At 40.2% G+C, this 24,710-nt stretch overlaps 1 protein-coding gene and 1 pseudogene across 3 annotated transcripts in view; one reads left to right on the top strand and one right to left on the bottom strand.

Annotated features, from left to right (window-relative positions):
- The window catches only part of Lin52 (lin-52 DREAM MuvB core complex component), a 78,874-nt gene that overhangs the window by 34,986 nt on the left and 19,178 nt on the right, over nucleotides 1-24,710 (top strand). The window lies entirely within an intron of this gene.
- Nucleotides 13,819-14,665, bottom strand: LOC127687725 (elongation factor 1-beta-like; annotated as a pseudogene).

Raw genomic sequence — 24,710 nt, 5'->3', positions numbered from 1 at the left:
TTGTGGATTGTCTTGTCCTACCCAAGTCCTATTTGAAGTGTGCCCACCCTCCCTCCAGTGTCATAATACTGTTTCTCTCTCGTTCCTGCCCACTATGGAAATTCATAAACAAAGACAGTGTTTGGAATGCTATAATGGCTTCAAGTACAAAAAGAATTGCTTTGACTTTTTATTTAAATTATGGACCTTGCAACAGCAAAGAAAAGCCACATACCCCTTTTAGAGGAACCAGTTTAGAGCTCTCTATGGGCTCTGAAGGGAATATTATTACAAACTTGTAAGTAATACAAGCTCTTCATGTGAAGAAACTTAGATAACATGGGAGAATATAATGTCAGAAGAAAAACATTATGTGCTAAATTTATCAGAGGCGACCATTACCACCCCAGTTTCTCCATGAACACATATAGACATGTTCTGTACTTAAGTTTGTATTTGTTATTACACAGCTATAAGATAATTTACATACATGTAACTTATCAGCCTATAATCTCAGGCATAATTTGTATATGTTAATATATATTATAAATATATTTTGTATAGAGGTCCACTTCACTGGTCTTAATTGCTACATGGAATTTCATTGTGTTGATATACCAATATAAGACTCACTAGGTCATTTGACTTAATTGTCACGTGGTCACATTCATGATTTCTGCTCTATGTGTGGTTCAAACTTTGACTTCTCATGTGATCTTCCTCTTCGGGATTGTTTAATCCAGGATTGGTTTAAAATAGGAAATGCTGAAGGGAACACTTTTAGGGGGTTAGAATGAATCTTGTCGTGTCATCAGCAAGATATTTATATATTGATATGTTCCCTGCTGTATTTTTCCAGTCTTTCCTTTGGTAAATGAAAAGTGTTTGGTACCACATAACTAGGAGAGAGTACTTTGAATATAATCCAAGGCATCTACAGAGACATTCTTTAAAATAGAATTAATGTTTTTCCCCTCATTTTCTGCTTCAGAAGTCCCATGATTTAAGCTTTTAGGTGCATTGATGAACTTGGGGAATTGTTAGTGCATGGAAATGAGGAGCTGGGCTTCCTGGGAGCTTTAAGGGCCCCAGCACGGCTCAGCACTGAGCCGCAGTGTGAGGAAAGCAGTGACTCAGGGCACTGATAGGGAGATCAGTTGTTTTCTTGGGGGAGAGAATGATGTCAGTGAGACTCTGTTCACAAGTGAAGAGTAGAAAAGTTCGTGTCTGTTCAGATTGGGGACATTGCATGGCCTTTCATACTTAAAGCCGATACCTCAAAGTTTCTGATTTTGTTTTATCTATGACTGTTTGTCCTGTCCTTGATGTTAAACATTGGGATGGTGTATAGCTCGTAGGTTAGTAATAATAATTACTGATTATTCTTGTCTAGGCTTTTAGTCAATAACTGAGTAACAGGTTAGTGTTTTCTTAGGCTTCTCTGGTTTTTGGAGGCCTCCAAGCCTCTGCTGTTTAAAATAGTCAACCCCGACCGGCACATGTGTCTGTTCAAAGTAATGACTTAAACTCCTAATGACTTAGACTCCTCAGCCACACTGGCAGATGCTCAGTGGTCACATGTTACATTTTTGTAAGGGTTTGGGGACATGTGGGACAGAGAATGTTGCAAAACACAAAGTGAAAATTACCTTAAAGCTTAACATATTTAATGTCTTATGCTTTATAGGAAAGTTTACTGAACCCTGGACCTCTCTGACCTTTTTTGTCCCCTGGCCCGGAAATCAGCTTTCTGATTTAGTTAGGTTAAGAGCTTCCCTGTGCCATTAGAATATTGTGAATCTGTTAAGTAGAATTCAGAGCAGAGTTCTTAAGACGAGGGATGGAGTACTGACTGTAGAATGAGACTGTTTCCTCGAGCTAGCAATTTGGATGAACATTTAAAATAGGTAAGATGTAATTATCAACTGCTTAAGTTTTGTGAATAAATAGCTCTAGTTTAACAGATCCCCATGCTGATTCTGTACATCATTTTGGGTCTTCTAGCTACTAAATTCTTCTGTCTTACTCTGAAAGGAATCTAATGACTGAACTTCTACATTATTTTATTTTATTTTCAGTGTTGGGGCTCAGTGCTATACTTCTGCTCTTAACTTATTTTGGTCTTCTAGGAAGAACAAAGTAAAAAGCTATCAGTATTCCCAACATCTGAGAAATGTGTGTGACTAACAACTCTTCATTAAGTGGAAGGCTCACAAATCTCCCTTTTAAATGAGCATCTGGAACTTTGGGGACAAATTAGAGAATTAACTTGATGTAGAATTATCTTTCTGCATAGGACTTTGAGGTGCCTTTATGAATTCCAAAGTTTATAATAACCCTGAACCCATAATTTTTCCTCTTAAAAGAAGACAAAGTTGATGAAAGTTAGGTTACTCATTTGAGCTTTTAAGTGAATCATTCTATAACTAGAGGTAACTAAAGTGGTTTTCCCATAAAAATAGATGTTTTAATAAGACATGTTGAATTATGAATAGTATTTTAACTTGACTTTGCCTGAATCTTTAAACTCAAGAGAGCTAAGTACCAGATTCGGAGGGCTGCTGTAGGTCACCAAGTGAAGCAAACAGAAATGATCACGTTTTCACGGGTCTTCATGAAGTAAGAGCTTCCTTCTGATGAGCCAGTGCGCCTAGCACCAGATGCTCCACGATGGTCATGGTGTCAGTGGCTCCTGGGTTGGAGCTTACATCGCCATTGTTCCAGTCCTTCAGTACCACGCCTCTGCCGCTCTCTGGCCTGTCACTCAGCCCTTCTGTTCAGTTCTTCCTTCACTTTATGTGTGACCTTGAAAAGTTTGCCTCACCCTCTTGCCTTGTCTGGATTAGGTGCTCCTCCTGTTCAGTGTTTGGGAGAATAATTTCACTAAAATTCTCCTTCCATAAGGCATGGACAAGTAACTTCTTTTTGATCTCCTGATCTCCAGAAAGAGATCTCATTTCGTAGGAACACAGATGGGCCTTTCCCAGGGCTGTTTACCAGGCTTTGTGCTTAGGGCTTCCTAATGCTGGTGAGTATATGGCAAAGCACACGGTCTCAGTAGCCAGGCTCCAGCTGACAGCATTAAAGAGAAGGGACATCCTGTAGGATTTGAAGTTAAAAACTATGAAAACAGGACAGAACACCTTGCCCTGGCATGGTGGCATATACCATGCCAGTAATCCCAGCACTTGGCATTTGAGAGACTTAGAGACAAAAGCTGAGTCTAAGCCAGCCTGCAATATTTAGTGACATTAAATGGAGTCTGGGCCCACCTATTGTAAGATCCATTTTCACGATAAGAGAATACCTAAGCAGTGTGTGTTAGGCCGTGACTTGTCTTGTATCTGAGACTTATTTCCTGAACTGGGTTACCACCTTTTGAAAAGGCATTTTCTTTAGTGTCGTATGACTCTCAGATTAGCAGGGAGTATGGTTGTTTTCTCCATACAGACTACACATTGCTTGTGTTAGCTTCTCATTGCTACAGGGTAGCATACCAGAGAACTTAAATAAAGGAAGAAAGTATTATGGAAAGTCATGGCAAAGGAAATCTGCTTGTCTCCTGGCAACCAGAAAGCAGAGAGTCTGAGACGGGAGAAATCCAGAAACAATATACACCCTTCGAAGCCATGCCCTTACAGTCTTGCTCACTAAGAGCCCTTTCAGCTGTGATTTATCAGTATATTAAATCATCAGTGAATGTAAGTGCCCTGTGCTGCGATCCTCTATCATTAGTGTCAGCTAGTTGGAGGTCAAGCTTCTTGTGTATTGGGGAAACACTTTGTAATCTAAACCATGTTACACGGTGTGGAAGAGTCAGCTGACTCTAACAGCTCACGAAGGATATCTGGTTATCTGGGATGTTCACCATTAAATTGCCAACACTTAGCATAATTGGAGCGTAATAGATATCCATTGTCTGGTACTTGCTTCTCTCTCATGATTCATGCAAAGGCATTTCCATTTATTATAAGTCACTTTCGGGCCAGGGGTAGAGCACTTGAATAGCATGAGCAAAGTCCTGGATTTGATCCCTTGCACTAGCCTCCCCCCACCACCACTTTCCCCTTCCCCCGCAAAAAAAAGAAAGAAGAGTTGGAGGGAGGTCAGTTTTATGTTGTTGGGAAAAGAATGATTTTTTTTTTTAACCATTAAGTGAAATTTACTATTTTCTCTACTTCTGGTCTTAGAAGTTACATAGTTTCTGCTTTTGTTGTTTACTGATAGTGTGCAGGATGGGCTGTTACCTTCTAGATGTGCTTTTAGTTTTGTTTGATATGAACAAGAGGGAGGTCCTAGGACTGAAAACTATAGACTCATATAAGTAAACTGCCTCTGTCCTTTCTATTTTGTTTTTGCTTTCTTCGCACTTATTTATGAATGTGTGAAGATAATTACAGATGCTTGTGGAGGTGAGACAGTTTAAAGCTTGTTCTCTGCATTGTGTGGGTTCCAGGGATTGAACTCAAGTCACCAGGCTTGACACAGCAAGTGCCTTACCCACTGAGGCACTTAGTTAGCCTTTTCATTTTTATTTTTTCTCTGTCCTCCAATTTTATCAAGAATGAAGCCAGTTTTGCAGAAATTGGTAAGCTAATCCTGAGGTTCACATTGTATTGCCACACATCCACATGGTTAAACAGTCTTACAACAGAACCAAACTCTGAAGGACTCCTAATTTCTGGCTGCTTTTTTTTTTTTTTTTTGGTTTTTTGGTTTTTTGGTTTTTTGGTTTTTTTTTTTTGGAGACAGGGTTTCTCTGGGTGTCCTTGAACTCACTCTGTAGAACAGGCTGGCCTCGAACTCAGAAATCTGCCTGCCTTTGCCTCCCTTAAGTGCTGGGATTGCAGGCGTGGGCCACCATCCCCTGGCCACACATACTTTCAATAAATGAGATTATAGGGTGTCTCTGGAGGTATCTTCGATAGGGTTAAATTTTTTTAATTTGTTTTGCTTTTTGTTTTTCCAAAGACAGGGTTGCTCTGTGTGGCCCTGATTGTTGTGGAACTCATTCTGTAGACCAGGCTGGCCTTAAACTTGAAGATCTACCTACATCTGCCTCCTGAGTACTGGAATTAAAGGCGTGTGCCACCCACTTGGCGGTGAGGTTACAATTTGATAAGACCGTGGTGCTTTTAAGATTTGCACAAGGGGTCATGGCTTGTCCTTTTAGTAAATGGTTTTTGTGAGACTCCTAGAAAATTGTAAGTTTACAGCTTAGTGGGGAGAAAATCATACACACTTCAACTGTAAGTATGGTTCACTCCTGTTAAAACATTCTTTTTTTTTGTTTTTTTTTTTTGGATTTGTTTTTCGAGACAGGGTTTCTCTGTGTAGCCCTGGCTGTCCTGGAACTCACTCTGTAGACCAGGCTGTCCTTGAACTCAGAAATCCGCCTGCCTCTGCCTCCCAGAGTGCTGGGATTACAGGCGTGCGCCACCGCCGGGCTCTGTTAAAACATTCTTATATGAAGTCTTTCTATATAAAAGGAATATTGTCTCTAATTTAGCACTCTTTATAGCAAATATGTTAATGAGTTGCATTTCTTTACTCTTGATGCACAAGAGGCTCCAGGATGAAGTATCCATTTCTCTTCCCATGTCCTCATTGTCTTCCTGCCTTTCCTCCTGCCTCAGCATAGCAACCAGTGCATGTGAAAGTGGCCTGAAGACACCATGCAGATCAGGAATGAGATGAAAACCTATGTGGGCATCAACCTTTACAGTTATAATTATTGGACTTTTGACAAAAGTTCAAAACTACTTGAAAGGGGGAACTATAGTCTCTTTAACAGATGATATAAGGAGGACACCGGAATATCCATTAGCAAAATTTAAGACTACATTTCACTCTGCCCTCACAATATACAAAACTAACTGAAAGTAGACTATTGTCTTAAATATAAGAGTTGGAACCTAACACTCTTAAAAAGAAATAGGCCTAAATACTCATGACCTTCAAATTAGCAGTGCCTTCTTAGATGTAATACAGAAAGCATAATGTTTAGAAATGGGAAACAGTTGAGGTCCAGCAGAGTTTAGAACTTTGTGCGGTAAAAATGCCACTGAGGAGGAGGTGATAGGGAAAAGCGGGAAAGTAGCCTGCATGTACTTCGACGGACGCATGGCTGTGGCCAGTGCAGTGACCATATGGGCTGCTAATCAACTTTGAAAGAAGGAAAATCTGACTTATAACTTTTGAGGATGTTACACTAAGTGGGGAGAAAAAGTCACAGTAAGACATACCGTACAATTCCACACACATGAGGTAACTAAAGTGACCAGACCCTAGAAACAAAAGCAGATGAGTGGGTGCCAGCTGGAGGAGAGAGGACAAGTTGGTTTTTTAAATGTTCTTTAATGGTTTCAATTGCAGAGGTTGATCAATTGTTTGATACTTATTGATCTTAATGATAACAGATGAATTTTACATTTTAAAATGCATGATGGTAAGTTTTATGTGTAGTTCACTATAACTTTAAAAAGAGAGGTCCTATTTTCACAATATGTGAGTAATGTCTCAATTTTAAGTTGTATGAGGAAAAAAGAAAATACCTTGTCTAAGAATCATGAAGGGATGTGACAGTCTTTCTTATAAGTCCACTTCTCTTAATATATACTGATTTTATTATTTGTCAAGTCATGAAGTCTTTTTCACTTCTCCTTTTCCTTGTATTTTTCAAGATGGGTTTGAATTATCTTCTAATCTTTCCTAGTATTTTAGTATCTAGGATCCTACCGAGGGTTAGCATCTATTTCTTAAGATTTGTATATTATAATAAGGATAATAAGTAGAACATTTATTATGGGCTGTTTTGAAAAGCAATGTGCTAGACCTTGGGTGTTAAATACATACGAATCTCTCAAAGCATCAGCGGCCTTGTTAGAGAAACAAGACAATTTATAAGAGGATTGCTCACAGTGAAGACAGTGTACTACGTGTGAGCCACTTACTAGCATAGTTTACAGGCACGAGGGAGAGAGTAGGCCATGGGGAAAGTGAAATGACAGAAACAAATCCTTATGCTATTAGTGGTAAATTGGTTCCCTCCTCACTGTCAGAGTCCATGTAAAAAGTATCATTCCATATAGCAGTTGCTATTACATTGGCCAACTCAAATCCTTTTCCTCATATCCATTTCCCTTGTTGGCAATCCAGTAAAAACCATTGCTGGTTTGTCTGTCCCTACACATATAGACCAGTAATTAAACAGTTAGAGAAGCAGATTATATGGCATAATTTGGCCACTGAAGCATGTAGTGCCTCTCTCTATTTGTCCTGTTAAGCCTGTGAGTGCTAACATAGACGAATGGGAAAATCACCACTGTCGGTATCTCTGGCCTAGTGAATTTGACCTGTACCTTGACAATAATTTCGATTATGTTTGCTTTCTGTGTTGAATGGTTTTACTATCCATTGGATTCTCAAAAAACCTTTTTTTAAAATATTCTTTCTTAAAATGCCTTTACCATGTCAAATGTTTACTTCTTTATGATATGCTATGATGCTCTTTTAAATATTCATTAGGCAGGGCCTGCTGTTAAAGCTCTGAAGCAGTTAGCTACTATTGCAGCTAATCTTTTTTTTTTTCTCTTTTTTAATCTATTCAAGAATCCTTTAAAAAGAATTAGCAAGAACAGTGTTAAAAATTCATAGCAGAACTGATATATATCAGTTCTGGCTTGGCAGGTTTTGACCCAGGACTGTGCAATGTTTTATTACCCTAAGCTACATAAGGACACACACTTACAGCACCACTTTTGTAGCAGATATGTTTATAACTCTACAAAATGATTAGACTGACGTAAAGCAATTCTCTAAATTCATGGGTGTTAAAATATTCTGGCAGCTGTCTCCTTTTTGCCCTTAAGTTGAGACATCATGATGAGATAAGACTGCCAGGCCTGTTCTGTGCGTGAGTGAGGTTAGGCATAGTAGTCTGACTTTATTGACAAGGATTTTTGTCACTACAAATAGAAGAAATCCTGGGGGAGAGGATCTAATTATAGTAATTCCATTCGATTCCAGTAATACCTTGATTTTAAGAAAGTATTTTAAACACATTCCATATGATCAGATAAAAGGGAAGTTAGAGTATAAAAAATGTCTTTGAATTCTAACTAAAATAACTTACTGGGTATGGAAAAACCTAACCTAGATGTGATATTTCATACATACATAAATCACACTGAGGTAGAAACAGGAAGATGGTTGGGTTGAGGCCAGCCCAGGCTATATAATGCTTTTGTAGCCAACCTAAGCTATATACTATATAATATGACTCTGTTTCAAAAAGCCAAAGGTAGGATGGCATAGTAGCTTTTGCCTGTAATCCCAGCATGTGAGAGCTTTTGGTAGGAGACTAGTGACAGGAGTTTAAGGCCAGCCTGGCCTACAAGGTAAGAGACACTGAATAAAACAAAGAAATATAGCTGAGTTGGTCTAGCATGTGCAAAGTTCTTAATTCCACCCCAGAATGACAAACCAATAAAGAAGAAGCATTATCTCTTGAGGAGCCAGACGCCCTGCTTAGGGTTCAGAGCACTGGCTGAAGCTTCAGGTATATTGACACAAGCAGGCTTTTCCTGCATCAAACGGGACTTCTTTCTAGTAACCCCTGGATTTCAGATCCAGGCGGGAGCCCCAGAGTCTGCAGAAAACATGGTGATCCCAGCCAGCCTTCTGACCTCTCTTTTTCTAAGCACTTTCATCCTACTTCATAATGCCTCAGAGTCCGTTAACATCAGACAATTTGTAGTTTGAAATATTGTCCCTGAATTAGTAAATGATCACTCGGTTTCTGTCATAGAACACCTGAAGCTTCATAATTTATAAAGGGTTCTTTAGCTCACAGTTCTGAGGGGTTGAAGTTAAAGTTGGATGTGTGCATCTGATAAGACCCTCATGATGCATGATAATAAAACATAGAAGCTGATAGATTAGCAAGTGAGAGTCTACAGAAGAGGGGCAACCATTGGAAAACTGGCAGGCAAAATCTGCTATGCTGTTTAGGCAAGCGCCCTATGGCACAGTGATTCTAGTGCTAGATGTATGTCCTAAAAACAAAAAAGCATAAATTTGTGTATCAAGAGTCCTGCATTGTTAGGGGGATGACTAGAGATAATCTTAAGCGCGTTGACAGTAGCCCGAATAATGTAGTCATTTGTGTGCAAGACCACAATTGAGGATCAGGATGACTAAGTACTTGTAGGAGACCCAGACTTGTTTTCTAACACCCAGGTGACAGCTCACAACCACCTATAACTCAGTTGCCAGGATCCAGAGTCGTCTTCTGACCTTTTTGGGCTCCTGAATACACACGGTGTACATACATTACTCTCACACACATATTAAATAAATAAGAAACATTTTAAAAGAATATAATAGAATATAGTTATATAAAAACACACAAACTGTTAGCTATACTCAACAAAAATACAGAAGAGCACAGGTTATACAACTCACTCATATAAAGTTCAGAAACACTGTCAATTAAAAATAAGGTTTGCCTTGGGATTACAATGATGGCTGGGAAGACCCATAAGGCAAGAGGTGACATCTGGGTGATTATAGTCACTCTATGTTTTGTTGTTTTATGAGTATGTGATTTTGTAAGGTTTCTTATATGTACTTACATAGTTTTCTATATATATGTTTTACCTCTAAAAAGTTTTTAAAGACAAGAAATACACATTGAAGCAAATTGACTGGAGTCCAATAACCAATTTCTCCTTAAGCTAAAAATGTAGCTCTATAGCTGGGTTTGTTTTTGAAGTTCAGGAAGAAGGATATTGAACAATGGAGGTTTTCTAGCCAGATAGGAAGAGATGTTTCCAGGAGTTCTTCTTCTCACTGATAGCTATTAATATGCATATGATTTTGTGCCTTAAAGTTTAGGTTTTATTTTTATTTGTTTGTTTTGTCTTTTGAGATATGGTCTTACTGTGTAGCTTGGCTGGCCTAAAACTCAAGAGACCTGCCTGTCTCTGCTTCCAAGTGCTGGGATTAAAGGTGTGTGTCAACATGTCTGCCTCTTTTTGTTGTTGGTTTTCTTTTTAGCACAAACATCCTGAATATTAAAATTTTGCTCTCAGTGCATCATTAAATGAGGTGCCACTGGATTACAGAAAGGCTGATAATGCCATTCAATAGATGGCAGTATTTCCTTTGAAGTTTTTAGTTAGGTGGGCACATGGGGGTGAGTCATAGCAACTTTTCAATAGGAATGAAGGATCTCATAAGAGGGACAGGTAGACAAGAATTTTTTCATTTGCTATATTATTATCTTGAATGAACCAACAAGATTTATTTAGAGTTCAGGAACATATAGAATACATAGGTTTCTACATAAAATCATAGAAGAGCCTTATGAAGTTTTTTGCTATGTTATTATTTCAGGGAATGTTAATATTTAGGAATGTCTTTGTGTCCCAAGATTGAGATCACTACTGCCTGCCATGGGCCAAGATGTGGGTGAAATTTACTGATAAGGAGATTACAGTGCTATTGAACAGAAATTAAGAGAAAAAATAAAGTCGATCAGTTTTGATGTTCATTTAAATTTTTTCTGTGTGTAGGTACTTTGCCTGCACGTGTATAGGTGTGTCACTTGCATTCCAGGTGCCCACAAAGGCCTCTCTTCAGCCTTTGAAGTTTATTTTAATACAAATAAAATGTTACTTGCATAGTCTCCTCTAAAAGAGAGCATCAGATCCCATTTTAGATGATTGTGAGCCACCATGTGGTTGCTGGGAATTGAACTCAGGACCTCTGGAAGAGCAGTCAGTGCTCTTAACCACTGAGCCATCTCTCCAGCCATTTTAGACAGGGTTTCTCTGTATAGACCTGGCTGTCCTGGAACTCACTCTGTAGACCAGGCTGTCCTTGAACTCAGAAATCCACTTGCCTATGCCTCCCAGAGTGCTGGGATTACAGGCGTGCGCCACCACCGCCCAGCCTTAGTTTATTCTTAATGTCACTTTTCCAAGATACCATAGACTTCCTGAAGCTTCCCATCCCAGATCTCTGACTTGTACTATAGATTGCTGCCCCTCCCCCCACAGATTTTCTTTCCCTCCCCTGGCCTTCTCCCTGGCTCTCCTCATACCTCATCTCCCCTCTTCCCCTCTCCCACCCAGTTCCTTTTCTCCATCCACCTCTGATAACTGTTTTCTTTCCCCTTCTAAGTGAGATTCGAGTATCATCCCTTGGGGCCCTTCTTGTTATTTAGCTTCTTTGGGTCTGTTAATTTAGTGTGAGTGTCCTGTACTTTATGGCTAATATCCACTTAAAAGGAGTACGTACCATGCATATCCTTTTGAGTTTGGGTTACCTCACCAAGGATGATATTCCCTAGTTCCGAACTTGATGGGTTTTTTGTAGAGGTGCTGGTGAGGGATACTGTGGGTCACCCCTCAGCTCAGTTTGTCTTGCTCTATACACATTTGTCATGTGGAGGAAGGCAGATGAGAATTTGAAAATATTGGTGGTGGATAAGTAAAAATAATTGTCAGCTGTGTTCTTTGTTTGCATTGAAATACTGACAATAGTCCTTTGGTTGTTTTAATATTTGTATCGTTTTTTATAAAGATCAGTTATAATTCTGCTGGAAGCAGGAGTTTTGGTAATAGAATCTTCTCCCTGCAACACTTTCTTCCCACCTATTGGGGGACATTTTGGACACAGTTTGATGTTACTCCTGAGAGCTTTATTTAATCTGTATTGGCCTTTTAATCAGCAATGGGCAATTCTGGGCGAATTGGTAATTGATTAGAATTGTGGAAATTATATGCAAAACTATTTTGTCAGTTAGTCTAGAGCAGTGTAAGATTAGAACAGGATCTGGTTTAGTTACTATTCTAAGATGAATGCTTGAAAAGTATCGTGTTAGTGGTTTTGGTTTATATTCCAGCCTAGTTTAAACTCTGCTAAGAATTATTGTCTTTTAAATCACTGAGGTCCTCAATTCTACTCCATTAAGGGCCACTTTTCTGCCAATCAAAAAGCAGCATCCCAGAGATTGATTTTTTTTTTTTTTTTTTTTTGTTAAACTGGATAGTGTGGTTGCCTAGTGACAGCATTTCCAACTCTTTTATGTAAACAGAAAGCAATCAGATAAGCACTAATCCTAGGATTATGGGGACCCAAATCTGGGGCCAGAAGAATCTCTGCAGTGTATGCCCCTGGCTCTTTGCCATCTAGTGTCAAGCAATGTCTCTTTCCTGGAAAGCCTGCTTACTGCTTGTGCTGCCTGTTAGATGTCTGTGTGCTAAACCAAAACACCTCCACAAGTCCTGAATGGAATTCAAAAAGACACTTACATTTCCATAAATAAATTAGGAATTCAGCGGTTTCTTCGGGCTAATCAGGGCAGGCTGATAAACCTTGCTAGCTGTTTAATAAATGAATTGTGACTGATTACCTATTAATATGGACGCCTCAGGAATTCACCCTGGGGGAAGCAGAGCAGTGAAATAGAGAGGGGCATGGCCCCTTGGGAAATCAGGGCTTCATGTTTGCAGCTTAAATATCTCTGTGAAGTATCAATAAGGAGGTAATTGAATTTTGAACACAAACATGAGTGCTAGATGGATGAAATGGGGAGGGGCCGGATCGGCTCTTCCCTGCCCCCTCCCATTCTCCCCTCCCCTTTTCCTCAGAGACCACTCTAGTAAAGATAGATGCTAAATCCATTAAATAAAGATTAGACTCTGTCGTTGTAGAAAATGGCAGCTTAGCTGGATCCCTGGGAAAATTGGGACCTTTTGCAATACAGAAAATTAAAATATACATTTTTAACAAGTATGCTGTCCTGCTAGAAGCAATGCCAGGCCAACCTGCTCTTCCTTTGGTGGCCTTTGTTTGGCAGCATCACTTTCTCGGTGTTAATGCCAATCTTTTCTGTATTCTGGGAGCAGAAGGGGCTGGGTTTATTTATTTATTTTTAAAGCTGTCGAGGCCTTTCTCTAGCATCCTGCTTGTTCCTAATCAGAGGAGTAGGAAGGAGATTACTGTCCCATGAATTGACGGTAGATAAATGTTCCCTCCCCTAACTGGTGGGCCCAGAAGAGCCCAATCACTTGTATTTCAGGGATGATTGGAGCCTGTACAGCTGAGCAAGAAAGAGCTAAAGACTGACAAACATTGATGTTTGGGGTGCAATTTTACTTGGCTTTATTTCCTCTAGATAAGGTTATTGATTTGCTTTGTCCTGCTAGTTTAAGCCAGATAAAGTCATATTAACAGGGAAAGAATTGGCATCATTTGGTTACAAATCATACTCATTCCTTTGTTAGCAATAACAAAAACCAAGCTATACATTTTTGTGTGTGTAATTGGGCTTAGATTTATTTATTTGTTTATTTATTATTATTATTATTATTTTGTTTATTTATTATTTAATATGAGGGCTGTGTGCCTGAGTATATGTATGCACCATGTGCTTGCAGAAGTCCATGGACATCAGAAGAGGGTGTCAGACCTCTTGGAACTGAGATTCAGACAGTTGTAAGCCATCACATGGATGCTGGGAACAGAACCTGGGTCTGCTACAAGAGCAGTGATTGAACCCCAGTGCCATCTTTCCAACCCTTAAATATTTTTCCTTTAAAAAAAAAGTTATTGTGGGTTAGTGGTGCCACATGCCTTTAATCCCAGCACTTGGGAGGCACAGGGAGGCAGATTTCTGAGTTGGAAGCTAGCCTGGTCTACAGAGTGAGTTCCAGGATAGCTAAGGCTCTTCAAAACCAAAAAGAAAAAAAAAAGAAAGAAAAGTTATTATATTTTATTTAGTATGTGTGTGCTAGTCAGAAAAAAACCATTTGGGAGTTGATCCCTCCCTCCATTTGTGGGTCCCAGGGACAGAACTTGGATTGTAAGGCTCTGTGGCAAGCACCTTTCCTCTCTCTCCATGTCTCCAGCCCTAAGTTTTGTGGTTTTTGTTTTGTTTTGTTTTGTTTTGTTTTGGTCTTTCAAGCTTTTTATTTAACTGCACTGACTTGAGGATGATTTAAATTTTGTTAAAAGCAGCCACATCCATGGACTGTACGTAGTCCTCAAAAGCACTAATCTGCACTTCCAGCATATCTGTTCCAACCTTATCGTCGTCAACTGTACTCTGTATTTGAAGTTTTTTAATTCCGTATCCCAGTGGAACCAATTTAGAGGAGAGGAGCCCCGCACCAAGCAGTCTGCTTGAATGCTTTGCACACACTCCTCTAGTTTTGTCACGTCTGTCTCATCATCCTAAGGCTTCACATCTAGGAAGATGGAAGACTTGGCAACAACTGCAGGCTTTTTAGCTTTCTTTGATTCATACTGTGCGAGGCGGTCTTCTCGTAGCCTTTGCTTCCTCACTTTCCTTCTCCTCCTCAGATCCAAAGAGATCAACATTATCATTTTCTCATCTTTAGTATCTGCAGCTCCACTTCCTGTGGTGTCTTTCACACTGGTAGCCTTTTCTTTTTCACAAGACTTGATGTGATTATACCAACGCAGGGCACGACACAGGCCAGCAGGTGGTCGACCAGAGACTGCTTCAAATATTGCCACATCTGCTTGTGATGGCACACACCTCAATGTAGCTCTTGTCCGCCAGGTAATCCCTAAGCACCTGGAGCCCGGCGGGGGTTAAGAGCGGAGCAAAAGAGCGCCAGAGGCCCGCGGCCAGCGTCCATGGTGCATACATACACTCTGGCACATAGCCCTCATATTAAATAATAAATAAACAAACAAATAAATCTAAAGCCCAATATTGGCATTTTGAACTAAGGGTTTAGTTTGCCAGTATTATTACCAGATATTAATTGAGTATAATAAGAAGTGGTGGAAAATGTCTAACTTTTTCAGTCCCCAGTATTTCTTTTGAAATCAAGTCATTTCATATTACTGCCTATTAATTTTCTTTTTCTCTTTGGATTCTACAAGATGAATTGTAAGTCCCTTAGGCCATTGTGAAAGCGAAGAAGCGTCTACTTAACTTTCAAAGAATTTCAAATACATTTTGCCATTTATTGTAGTTTTTAAGCTTGAGGGGTTTTGGCCACAGAAGAGGAAGTGTACATCTTCTTATTTCTGGTAATCAAGAGCTTCATTAGCCACATGCTGTTTGGTTGTTTCATTGCGGGGGGGGGGGGGGGGAATGTTTGTTTGGGTGTTTGGGGGGGGTGGTTTTGTTTTTTTGTTTTTTCGAGACTGGGTTTCTCCATATAGCCCCGGCTGTCCTGGAACTCAATCTGTAGAACAGGCTGGCCTCGAACTCAGATATCCGCATGCCTCTGCCTCCCAGGTGCTGGGATTGCAGGCATGCGCCACCACCGCCCGGCTTTAGGTGTTTGTTTTTAAGAGTCTCATTATGTGGCCCTAGCTAGCCTGAAACTCACCATGTAGATAAAGCTAGACTCACATCACAGAAGTCCCCTTGACTCCAGAACGCTGGCCCAGCGTGTTCTGCCAGGACTTTGCTAATTATCTTTTTCTTGAGCTTTCTGAGGATTTTAACATAGCTCTCATTCAATGAGATGTTTCTTGGTTTTGCATATTCACAACCAAAAAAAATTATCTACTATAACACTGCTTCTTTTTTTCCTTGTACTGAAAACAGCCTTGGTTCTCACATAATATACCCTGATTACAGTTTCACCTCCCTCAGCTTCTCTCGGTTCCTCCCTACCTCCCCTCCTATCCAGATCCACCTCTTTTCTGTCTCATTAGAAAACGAACAGGCTTCTAAGAGATAATGATAAAGTAAAATATAAGATAAAACAAAATTAATGTAAGTGGGGAGAAAAGGAAAGAAGGCGGGAGCAGGCAACGGCGGCAGGTTCCCGCATATGAGAGAACTCTGGCACGCAGCAGAGTCCACGAGGGGGATAGGGAACACAGGCAGGACCACGCCCGTGCATGCGGGATGAAAAGTGCTGGCGGCCACGTACCTGGGGAACACGCAGGAGGCTTCCCGCCGGCTAGCGGAGATTTTGCCCAAAAGGCGGTACTGTTCTGGCATGGACCCTCCCTGTTCAAAGAAGCTGTGAGACACGTCTTGGCTGAGAGGCGGCTTGGATCCTTTCCCTGGCGGCTGGAAACGCTGAGGCCTGCTCCGTGCTCTTACGGGCTGGGTATAATAAAAGAGACAGTTTATAGTTTCCATGTTTTAGTTATTAAAAGAATAGAGAGAGAAAAGGAAAAGAAAAGAGAGAAAGAGAAGATAGAGAGATGAGGGATGGTCATGACCACGTGGGAGGGTGAAAAGGTTGGGGGGGGGGGTACAGAGAGAGAAAAGGGCAAGAGAGCGGGATGAGAGAGAGCGAGGAGGGCCAGAAGCCTCCGTTTATAGTAAGCTGGTGCCAGGTAACGCACCGCCGGCCGGGGAAAGCCTGGCTGTAGCCAGGTGACTGCAGAGGTGGAGTTCAGCCAGAACACTAGGGTCTGGGGCGTGGCCACATGTGACTAATGGCCACAGGATTATGGACTTGAGTCTCCGGAGTGGCCTTGCCCAACTAAGCTATAGACTGTCTCACACCACTGTCCCACATCCACAAATATATGACAATAGAACAAACTAGAATGAAAATATTTAGAAAAATATAAATCTCCTATTTAATCCACTGACTCCGTTTGTTGTGGTAGCCATAGCTAACGAATATAGTCTCTTAGCTGGAGGTGCTTATATCTGCGCACTATAGAACCCGGTCTCCTATGGACAGGAGGCTGAAATGTTTCACCTAACAAGTACTTTTCATAATTTTTGTCAGCAGCTCAGCAATGGAGACTCCTCATGTTAGTCTCACCCTCAGGGCGCTCAGTTCCTTCTTAGATCGGCTCCTCTCATATTTTCAAGATGGACCATACAGGTTTTACATCATATGCTGACAGTAGTACACTAACAAGAAAGATTTCTCTTCCCTCTGAATTCTTTTTATCAGTGAGAAAACATCAGAAGCTTTAAGGCAAATTCCCCTCATATGCCATTGAACAATGTCAGTCACATTCCTATGCCCAGATCTTTCCCTATCAAAGAAATGAGATGGCCATGGTTGACTTAGATGGACCAGTAAAAGGGCTTACCTTTGGGGTTGGAAGGACCTCAGGCTCCCCTAAGCATCCCACAAGCACTCTTATAAAAACTGGTCGTATTTGAATACAACCACAGTTTGGGGCTGGTGACATAGTTGAGTGGTATAGTGCTTGTCTAGCATACACAAACACCTGGGTTCTGCTCCCCAGACAAAAGGATCAGATACGTTCAAAGTCACCCTTCACTGTCTCTCAAGACTGAAGCCAGATGGAGAGACAAAAGACGCTGACTTAGATAAGAAAAAGGAAAGAAACGCCAGCTGGGCAGGGTGTGTGGTGGCAGAGTTCTGAAATCCTAGCACTCAGGAGTCATAGATTGGAAGACCATAAATTAAGACACCAACCTGGGCTACTTAGCAAAATTTTGTCTCTAAAAACAAAACATGAAATAGGAAATGCTGGCTGGAGAGCTGACTGCTCTTCCACAGGACCAGGGTATGATTCCTAGTACTTACATGCAAGCTTACAACTGTCTGTAACTGCAGTCTCAGGGACCTGATGCCCTCTTCTGGATTCCCTGGGCACCAGGCAGGCATGTGGTGCACAGACAGACATGTAAACAAAACACCCATGAACATAAAATAAATATACTTTTTAAAAGGGAAATGCTGGCATTAAAGAAAGTTGCTCAGTGAAATAGCTGGACATAGAATTATTGATTTATGGGGGTTGGTTTTGTTTTTATGTTTTTCGAGACAGGGTTTCTCTGTATAACCCTGGCTGTTCTGGAACTCACTCTATAAACCAGGCTGGGCTTGAACTCAGAGATGCACCTACCTCTGCCTCCCGAGTGCTGCGGTGAGTATCATTGGTACTGGGAACTGAACCTTCTGCCTCCTCTGTAAGAGCAGTAAGCACTCATAACCACTGAGCCATCTCCAGTCCTGCATAGGATTATTTATAGACCCAAACATTCATCTTTCTATGAGTTTTGTACGTTTCTATAATTTATACTTATAAAGTAAGCATTATTAGGTCTCCTGGGATGACTGCTGTTCCTCTCCACCAGCTTTACATATGGAGTCCTATATACGTGGGATGTGGTAAAAGTTCATTTTGTATTAATCATTTGCAACAAAAGGAAACAATTCAGCTTTTGAAAAGTTTCTGCATATCTTTTTCCACTTTAAAAATCCTTTATGCTGTAGGTAATGCTGGTTTTCACAGGTAGCTTCTACTTCATGTGTGTACTCAGCATTAATTAACATACTCTTTACTTCCCAGAGCACTAATGGAAATACGAGATTATAACACTCTAATACTCTGTGGACATTCTACCAGACACTTTGCTTAATGTGATTTAAGGCAGTGTGTAATCACTCCTTGCAGTATTTGGGCCAGTCTTCAATTCATGAGACTCATATATCCTGTATAGTTTTAATTAATTTTGCAAGGAAGATGCCAGGTTGAGACAGTGTTAAATACTTCCATAGAATTGGGTTATTTCATCCACTGGGTTCTTGTAACTAATCTTGTAATTTTATCATAACAAAATATTAAAGGTTTCTGATGTAGTTTATAGTCTTGTTCTTCAGCTTAGATGCATTGGAGTAGCCTTACACTTAAGATAGTGAGACTCAGAATTGATATTTGATTGGTTTTTTGTTTGGGCTTGGGTGGTTTGCGTTGTTTTGTTTTGCATTAGGACTTGGGGACCAGCTGTAATTGGTGTCAAGTGCTCTGCAGTGTGATTGGTAGCACAAGCATAGTGTATAACAATTGAAGAGCACGTAAATGGTTATAAACAAACAGTCTGCTGCCCTCCACCGCCACCTCCCCACCCCACCCCACCCCCCAAAAAGACAACTCAATGTGACTAAGGACTTGGGAGACTTATCTTTATTAACGTTTTTGTTTTGATGTTTTCTAGTTACCCTCAGTCTTTGGTCTGTGTTCTGTTGTTGTTTGTTTTTGAATTTGTTACACCCTGTCCTTGCAGGCTGGGGACAGTTCAATCCCCATACCCACAGTTAAAAATCAAAAACACAAAAAGCCAAGTATGGCAACCTACCCCTGTGATTCCAGCACTGGGGAAAGGAGAACGGGGGATGCCATGCCTCCAGTCTGCTGGCCAATTGCTCTAGCCAAATTGCTAAGTTCAGGTTCAGTAAGTAACCCTGCCTCAAAACTTAAAATAATTGAGCCACTGTGATATGTCAGCTCACGCGTATAGTACACTTACATATATGCGGCCAAAGAGTCATTTGTTTATGTTTAAAAAGCACTGATATGGGAACTTGATTGATTAACCAGGTTTGGTCTTCAGAACTCTCATAAAGGTGGGAAGAAAGAAGTACCTCCACAAAGTTGTCCTTTGGCCAAGACGTGCCTTTGTCTATACACATCACATATACCAGATGGTGGTGGTAACACTAATAAAATTAAATTCTTAAAACTTGGGAGTCACTGGAGAAGACAACCTGACATCAACCTCTAGCCTCCCCATATGCAGACATGCATACACATGCATTAGTACATACACAAAGATGGAGGTCCATACTGAAATCTTATAAACTATGTACATTGCATAGAAAGTCTTCCCCTTCCAGACTTTTTCAGGGAATCTGAGCAGCCTAAGGACAATAATGACTGATGTTAGAAGTTCTCCAGCGAAGCCCAGTAATCAGAGTCAACAACCCAGATCCTGTCCTGAGGAGCTGGCAGGGAGCATCTGTTTGTCCATTTATTTTGGATTACCAATCCATTTGTTTTGGATTACCAATATTTGAGAAAATTCTTAACATGAAAACTAAAGAACAAAGGAACAACAATGACCAAAGAACACCTTGGAGAAAGTAGGGTTTGTTATTAGGAAGGTGGGGTCAAATTCCATGCTACATCTTGATATCTTTCAAAGATTTAGACAGATTCTGTGGTTGAATTAGGAAAATGAAACACAACAGAAAAACAAGTAATGTCCCAGAGAAACATACACATATACCAGGGAGGAAAAGAAAAAGTAGCTTATTTTACTATGTGATAGCATTTATGTAATAATTATTATATTATATATATACATTATATATAATTATATATTCTACCATATAACAGACTTTAGGGCAACAATGGACAGTGTAATCAATTGATTGGATAAGGTTATAAAAGAACTGAAAATTCCTATTGCCTAGTTACCTAAAAGCTATCAAAATATGTTGTCCCTGGGCTTGTGTGCATGACCAGTAATGGAAATACAGCAGATGAGCAGCCAGCTTGCTAGTTCCGAAGTAAGAGTTTATACTGCAGGTCTGACAGCCTGAGTTCAATCTCTGGGACCAGATAAGATAGATAGAAGGAGGGAACTGACTCCCCAGAGTTGACCTCTGATCTCCATACCGGTAGCATGGCACACATGCAACCACACACACACACCACAACAACCGTAATAATAACAGCAGTGATTAACATTAAATATATATAGCAGGTGTGATTAAGTATGGAACATAGTACTTAATAACTGCAGTACAAGCTTGTATTCTACTAAACTAAATTGCTGATCATTTAAGAGTATACTCATATGTGTGATGTATCTTATAAGGTATGCCATGTATGCCCGCAGTGCCTTCATATGTCCTATGTTTACTTTGTCTCCAATTATACTGTGCTATGCTTCATTGTATTATTTCATTCACCATGGCCCTAGAGCAATAAGATGGTCCACTTAGCCCTAGTATATAGTAGGCTGTAGTATATGTATGACTATACTCTAGTGTTTACACAAAACCAAAAATCACTGGAGTGCAGCAATTCTTTGAATATGTCACTAGCCACTAAGTGACACAAGACTGTAGAACTCTGAGAAGGTATAGTGCTTGCATATATAGTCTTGGAATTAGAAGTTGGGAATGTGTGGAAAACAGTGAAATCACCACTGTCTTTATTGGGGCAAGTCAATATTGAAAGAAGAAAATCAAGAAATAATATAGCATATTTAGCTATTAAGAAGCTTTGAGGTGAAATAATGAAATATGAAACAATGTCCTAAACAGGGTGAAAGCAGTTGCCACTAGGCAGTAGTTAATGAGAACTGTAGCTTTTCTTTTAAAATCATTTCAAATTATTTGACATTTGAAATATATACACATATAAGTTTGGGTTAAAACTGGGTGGAATTGGCAGGTGTGGTGCTCCCAGCACCGAGGAGACAGAGGCAGGCAGATCTCAGACAGAAACTCAGCCTGGACAACATAGCAAATTTCAGGTCAGCCAAGGCTACAGAGTAAGACCCTGTTTCAAAAACAGACTAATAAGTAGGTGGAATTGGCAATAGGGAAGACAGAGGCTAGATAGTATAACACATAGATATATGTAGGTAGTATAACACGTAGACATACAGGCTAAGTACCATTTAATAGCAAAATAAATGGAAACTAAAATAAGTAAAGAGCGTGTGAGTGAGCCAAAAGTAAAGGAAGGCCACCTCTATTTGTTCATTAAAAAAAGCTAATTACTTTGAATTAAAATGTGGTTGTTTATGGGTTTTGATTTCTGTGTTATAAAATCTGTGACCAAATATCACTATAATCCAAAATAAATAATTCACACTTTCTGGATGAGAAACAACAATTTCCATCCACTGATGTGGAAATGAAGCTCAAAATGTAAGTCATTGGCAAGGTGTTGGTAATAGATTTGAGTAAGAAATTGTATTCCTTCCAACTGTTCCTGCCTTAATATAAGTATACTGTTCCCACATGTAGTGGAGTTGTAATTCATTTGGAAAAAAATTGTGTAATTCCCATTAATATAGTATTTTAAATAATTTGACCTCTGGTAGCTGATGGATGTTGATGGGTTGCATTTTTTTCGCATGACATTGAATTAAGCATTGGTCTGGGTGGTCTCTCAGGGGAAAGTGAAATGGATGGATCCTTTCTCAGCCCCCGGTGGCTGGTCGTGGGAGCAGGTGTTGCTGGAATGCTGCATGTATTCAGCAGTCACAGTGCAAGTCTGATCAAGGCATGTATTTCCCAAACCACTCAGCCTCGTGTCTCTCCTGGGGAAGGGGCCAACACTGGCCTCCTATGCTTTTTTGCTTTGTTTTGTTTTTAAGAAAGAAAGAAAAAACTAATTATCAATCTATAGCATATGTCATTCACTCAAATCTCTGAAGGATAAAGGCATAGGTGACAAATGTTCCTGGGGAGGGGGTTGAGCTGTCACTTGTCTTCAAAGGATCATCCGTGTTGGATATAGCATTACATCCCATTTCTCTTTATTGTATGTCTCATCTAAAGAAGTACTTGGTGTCTCTAATCCAAAAAGACTTGGACAATTTCTAGAAACCTTTTTGGATTTGAGTAGCATCCTAGCATTAGAATGATGAAGAGTTGTTTCATTGCTCTTTTTTTTTTTTTTTTTAGATTTTTTTTGTTTGTTTTTGTTTTTGTTTTTTTCAAGACAGGGTTTCTCTGTGTAGCCCTGGCTGTCCTGGAACTCACTCTGTAGAACAGGCTGGCCTCGAACTCAGAAATCCCCCTGCCTCTGCCTCCCAGAGTGCTGGAATTACAGGTGTGCACTACCACCGCCCAGCTGTTTCATTGCTCTTAAAGCAGTCAGAGTTTGCCGATTGACTTAGCTGTGGCTAAGACCCCACCTGTATTCCTTTGCTTTTGATTAAACTCCTTACATCCCATTTTCCCCTCCCTTGACTAACTGAGCTTTGATCCTTGCTCTGTCTTCTGGGACAGATTAGGTATACTGAGAAATTAAAGAGCAGTTAGGTGTTTTCTTATGTATCTATCTACTACACCATTAGAGAACTTTTTTGGTTTTTGAGACAGAATTTCTCTGTGGAGCCCTGGCTGTCCTGGAACTCACTCTGAAGAGGGACTGAAGACTTTCTGAATCTCATTTAGTTTCTGGACATTTAGAAGGTCTTGCTTTGCCTGTCTGTATACCTATCTACTATCTACTAAGTTAATTTGTTTTCTCTTTGGATACATTTTGCTTTGTGACTCTAGCTGGCCTGCCACTTGCTCTGTAATCTAGGCTAGTCTCAAACTTGTAGCAACCCATTTGCCTCAGCCTCTCAAGTACTGGAACCTACCATACTCACCACCACTTCTGCCTTCAAAGTTCTTTAATGGTGCCAGGCAGGGTGATGCACGCCTTTAATCCCAGCACTCGGGAGGCAGAGACGGGTATATTTCTTAGTTTGAGGCCAGCCTGGTCTACAGAGCCAGTTCCAGGACAGCCAGAGGAGCTACCCTGAGAAACCCTGTCTCAAAAAACCAACCAGCCAACCAACCTAACAAACAAACAAACAAACAAGCAAAAACATCTAAGAGTCCCACGTTGTTTGCTTTCATGGGTCTTTGGTGCATTGCTCCTACAATGTTTCTGTTTCTATCTAATCTTGCCATCCTCTGTGGCACAGCAGTTACTTGTTAATGGGGGCAACGATGTTACTAGCTCTTGGCTTGATTTAGCAAAGTGTTCTGATCAAAACAAAAGTCAGTGAGTTTTTAAAACATCATTTAGAGTAAAAGGAAACATATTTAGTCTGGAGTCTAAATAGCTTAGACAATAGTAACATTTTCTGAATACAAGGGCTGTAATGATTTGAATGGAACTGTGTAATTGCTGCTAAGTCTTTGAAAGTTTTTGGTGGTGTTTCTTTGTTTTGTTTTTTGTTCTTTTGGTTTGGTTGTTTTGTTGCTTTGACGGCAGGTGGTAGTTTTGGTTTTCATTTTCTGTATATATGGGTATTTTGTTTGCATGTATGTGTGCGTGTGTATACCATGATCATGTGTAGAGGCCAGTTGAGGGTGTCAGATACCCAGAACTGGAGTTATATATGGTCGTGAGCCACAAAGTTGTTGCTAGGAATTGAACCTAACTCTTCTAGAAGAGCACCCAGTGCTCTTAATCACTGAGCCATCTCTCCAGCCTAGTTTTGGTTTTTAAGAGAGGAACATTTGCTATGCCTCCCAGGCCAGCCTCAAACCCCTGGCTCAGCTGACCCCTGTTGCCACCACAGCACCTAATGAAGTCTTTTTTATCAGCTGTGCATTTTTGTAGTTGGCCTCGATAATTGAATAATACCTTGAAATCCCAACACACTTTTCAAATAGGACTTTCAAGAAACTAGAAAGCGTCTTGCTGCCTGCTTGGGAAAAGAGAAGTCATACTGCCAATTCACAATGAACAATTAGATGCTTTCCATTTAAGTTCCATTAGGACTGCTTCTTTTCACACTGTTAGTACTTGCATCTTCTAAAGCTTTTTAACCCTTTCACTGATGGGCATTTCTTCTTAAAGAATCACAGAACTAGCCAGGCGGTGGTGGCACACGCCTGTAATCCCAGCACTTGGGAGGCAGAGGCAGGCGGATTTCAGAGTTCGAGGACAGCCTGGGCTACACAGAGAAGCCCTGTCTCGAAAAACCAAAAAAAAAAAGAATCCCAGAACTAAGTATACCAGTTTACTTGATTGCCTCCTAGAACTTGTTACACTCTTTACCAAATAACCTTAAAGCAAAACACTATAAAAGTACACTTGGTGAGGTGAGTTCTATAATCTTACTTTTTAAAGTTGGCTTGGAGTTTAAGTGTTCCATTTTATCTCTTATTAAAAATAAAAGAGATTGAAAATTATATTTTCCTCCTCAATTTGATGCTTGATCGTAAAAATAAATGACGCATGCCCTAGCCTCCCTT

Source organism: Apodemus sylvaticus, chromosome 6, assembly GCF_947179515.1.
Source record: "Apodemus sylvaticus chromosome 6, mApoSyl1.1, whole genome shotgun sequence".
Taxonomy (NCBI): domain Eukaryota; kingdom Metazoa; phylum Chordata; class Mammalia; order Rodentia; family Muridae; genus Apodemus; species Apodemus sylvaticus.
This window is presented reverse-complemented; position numbering and strand designations above follow the sequence as displayed.